Source organism: Pinus tabuliformis, chromosome 8 (assembly GCF_031772625.1).
Source record: "Pinus tabuliformis cultivar Carrire ecotype Pingquan chromosome 8, CPIR1, whole genome shotgun sequence".
Classification (NCBI taxonomy): domain Eukaryota; kingdom Viridiplantae; phylum Streptophyta; class Pinopsida; order Pinales; family Pinaceae; genus Pinus; species Pinus tabuliformis.
The window spans coordinates 962402915-962407306 of NC_142294.1; positions in this window are offsets into that span (position 1 = coordinate 962402915).

Here is a 4392-nt window from a genome sequence, read left to right on the forward strand (position 1 = left end):
TGAAGTGCTCTTCTGATCTGATGGACTCCCTTCCCAATCTGCATCTGTGAAGCCCTGAATCTTCACTCCCTCTGTCCATCTGTACCATAATCCCTACTGAGATGTGCCTCTGAGATATCTCAACACATGCTTAGTTGTCTTCCAAAACAGCTTGGTAGGCTGAACCATAGCTTGACTCAGTTAGTTCACTACAAAGCACAAATCTGGTCATGTGTTCACTAAATACATCAATGAACCCACAAGCTGCCAATACACAGTAGCAGCTACTACCTCACTTGAAGTAGCATCCTCCTTCCTCCAGTTACCTACTAGAGGAGTCTGCATGCACTTGCACTTCTCCATGTGGAACCTCCTGAGTATCTCATTAGCATACTTTCCTTGAGACACAAACACTTCCCCATCCTTCTGCCACACTTCCATGCCTAGAAAGTAGTGCATGAGACCCATGTCTTTCATCTCGAACTCTCTTGCAAGGTCATCCTTGTAAGACATGATCAACTAATAATAACCTGTCAATATCATATCATCAACATAAAGAACAATGATCAACTCCTTACCTTCCACCATGATGTGGTATAAGTTTGCATCTGCTTCACTCTTTGTGAAGCCCAACCCGGTGAAGTAGTTGTCAATCCTAGTGTACCAAGCACGAGGTGCTTGCTTCAACCTGTACAAAGCTCTCTTGAGTTAGCACACATGTGACTCATTATCGAAGTTCTCGAATCCTTTCGACCGCTCTATGTACACCTCTTCCTCAATCTTTCCATTGAGGAATGTAGTCTTCACATTCATCTGATGGATCTTCCAACCCATTTGTGTTGATACTGCCAACATCGATCTGATAGATGAGTATATTGCTACTGGAGAAAAATTATCATCATAGTCAATCCCCTCAACCTATGAGAAACCACGGGCAACAAACCTTGCCTTATGTTTCTCCACACTACCATCAGTTGTTTGCTTTACCTTGTAAAGCCATCGGGAACTCACCACTAACGTGTTCTCCGGTCTTGGAACAACATCCCAAACATTGTTCTGAACTGTGGAGTCATACTCCTCCACCATAGCATCAACCCAGAGTGGCTATTGCACTGCTTCCTTGAAGTAAGATGGTTCGGTCTCTATACATTCCCTAACAAGGGCCATGTAACCAGTGTACCGCTCAGGTGACCTCCTTTGTCTGCGCTGAGAAGATGACTCTCCCACATTCTCTCTCACATCCATCAACAATCTATCAACTTCCCTTGAGCGTTTCCACCCATCTCTGGAAGACTCTGCATGAGTGGATGTCTCCACTCCTGGATCCTCTCCATGCGGCTACTCCACATCAGTCTGAAGCTCCTCCTCCTTAGGAACCAAAATTTCCTCCTCTACATGCAACTTGAGCTCCCTCTCAAGGGAAACTTGCATGGTCTTCGGCTCATAGAACTTAAGATCTCTGTGAACCACTGTCCTCTGACTGGTAGACAAATACACCTGATAGTTGTGGGGAGTATCAGTGTACCCCACAGGTATCCCCAACTCTATTGTTGGCTCTAGCGTCTTCCGGGCATCCTTGGTCACATGGAAATAAATCGATGAGCCAAAGATCCTTAAGTGACCCACATCTAGTTTCTTCCTGGAGAAAGCCTCCTCTAGTGTCTTCATCCCAAGTATGTGATGTGGGCTTCTATTCTGCAAGTAAACTGTTGTATTGCATGCCTCAGCCCACAAGTGAAGTGGTAGGCCTTGGTCATGCAACATCACTCGAGCTACTCCCACAATTGTTCTATTCTTCCTTTCGGCCACCCCATTCTGTTGTGGGTTATGGGGTGTCGTCAACTCCCATTTAATTCCTTCCTCTTAACAGAAATCCTTAAACTCTTGAGAGACATACTCTCCACCATTGTCACTTCGCAAGGCCCTGATTTTCTTTCCATATTCTTTCTCAACCAAGGCTTTGAACTCACAAGACCTTGAGAAGGTTTGGTCCTTCTTCTGCATGAAATAGATCCAGAATCTATAAGAAAAATCATCAATGAAAATAACATAGTACCTTTGTTTAGTGGTGGAGGTTGTCAAGAATGGTCCACACATATCTGTATGAACTCGCTCCAAGATTGCTTCAGCTCGATTGTCTCGATCCTGAAAGGAATATTTTGCATACTTACACAAGGTACAACCTTTGCATGTATCCACTTGCTCAAGTTTACCCTTGGGAAGTCTGGTATAAATCTGCTGCATGATCTTCAAGGCCCCATGGTGCAAGTGGCCCAATCTTCTATGCCATAGCTCACCAATATCTTGGCTTTGCACCAACTCTGTTTTTGAACTCAATGCAGCACAGTCATCTACCTCCAGCTTGTAGAGATTCTTCACTCGAATCCCAATCCTCTTGGTCTATCCCATGGCGATGTGTCTCAGGAACGCCTTTCCTTTACTTAAGACTACATCATAGCCTTTATATTCCAACATTACGACGGATACCAAGTTCTTCTTCAGTCTAAGCACATACTTTACATCAGTCAAGGTGAGAGGAGCTCCATGCTCCCTCTGAAACACAACCGTGTCTTCACCTAAAACACGGTACTTTCCATCATCGCCCATCTCTATGTGCATCTGGAGGTCCTTCTCCTCCAAGGTGCTGAATAAACTCTTGTCGTCGGTCATGTGGAATGAGGCTCCACTATCCAAGTACCAAACACAACCCACCATCGATGAAACCATGCATGTGATGAGGATAAAATCCAATTCAAACTGTGAGGCCAGTGCCTCACCATCTGATCCTTTCAAGGATCCCTTCTTGGATTTCTTCTGTGGACAATTTGTTGCATAATGGCCCACCTCATGAAAATTAAAGCATCACACTTTAGATTTGTCAATCTTCTTCCCACCATGGGAAGAACTCGATTTGGAATGGGAAGCCTTCCCTTTCCCTTTCCTCACCTTATTTGCTAAGGCTATATTTTCTTCATCATCATGATTTGATGAAGAACCATCTCTAGTGATTCTCCTGATCTCCTCCTGCATAAGATCTAACCACATTCATTCCCGATCTGGCAATTTCTCTCTTCCATTCACAGAGTCTTGGTAGCTATGCCAACTCTTAGGAAGACTGAGGAGAGCAAGGCTCACCATGTCATCATCGGCTGTCGTGATTCCTACACTTCCAAGCTCATCCCTACAGGTGGTGAGCTTGTTTAGATATGTAGAGATCATGTCGCCCTTTTAACACTTGATTTTCCGAAGCTTGTCTTTCAGCGCCAACTTCCTCTTATCCTTGTTGTTTGGATATAGTTCCTTCAATGTCTTCCACATTGAAAAAGGTGTCTCCTTTCCATGGAGACTCGAGACAATATGGTCTCGAACTCCCTCCAAAAGAATCCTCCTCGCTCTAGCCACACATTTCTTCCATTCCTCCAATTCTTGGGCATTAGCTACTGCTAGCTTGGGGACTTCTTGATCAATGAAGTCCTTCAAACCGTTGTCCTCTAATACCGCTTCCATGCGATCCTTCCAAGCTATATAATTCGAGCTACCATCCAGGGCTCGAGTCTCAAACCATTGAATGTCATTAGTGAACTTTGAGATGTGATAAGAATTCGATTTCTACAATTAAGAACTTCAAACTTCGAACTTCTCCCTTCTTTGTATATTGTTCTCCTCTTTGATCACCTTTGCTCCAATACCATGTAGAAATGATCACTGTAGATCACCTGATAATGCAATATACTAAAGCAAAATACTCAATCTACTTCTACAAACAAACTTGCGGAAGCTTAATCGATTTTGAGCAAGATGAAATAGAACACATATAACAGATGAAGAAGAAATCAATCACAAATGAACACAAAAGAATACTCTAGCGAAAGCCTCAGCTAAAAACCCCGCTATCTGTATTATCATACAAGTGGAAATATCTCAAGATTACACAAAGATTTAGCTCACAAGCTATCCAACTCTCAGTACAATCCATCAATGCTGCTCATAGACAAAATAGACAACACATATGCCTTCCTTCAATCCTCCAAACCTCCTATTTCCTTGCGTAGTTTCTCCTGGGTCCTCAAGCTACCACCTGTGTGTAATTACCTCACACACTGCTCACTAACCTCTGAAATAACTGTGCAATCCTCAAGGAAATAATTCCTTTTGCATGCAAGAGATATCCTCATGGGAATATTCCTGCAACTGATAGTACATTGTCCCATCCTTTGATCTCAACTGGGTCTCTATCTGAACTAACATGCATGAGTTATTTATGAGAGAATATTCAGTTATCTAAAGTACACTAGTTGCATGCATGCATGCATTGACTAACTGAACTCACAATCAGTTCCACAAACTGTTGGAACTAATCTAACTAGACTTAACTCAGTTAACTAAGCTAACTAATTACAACTCAAAGTACAA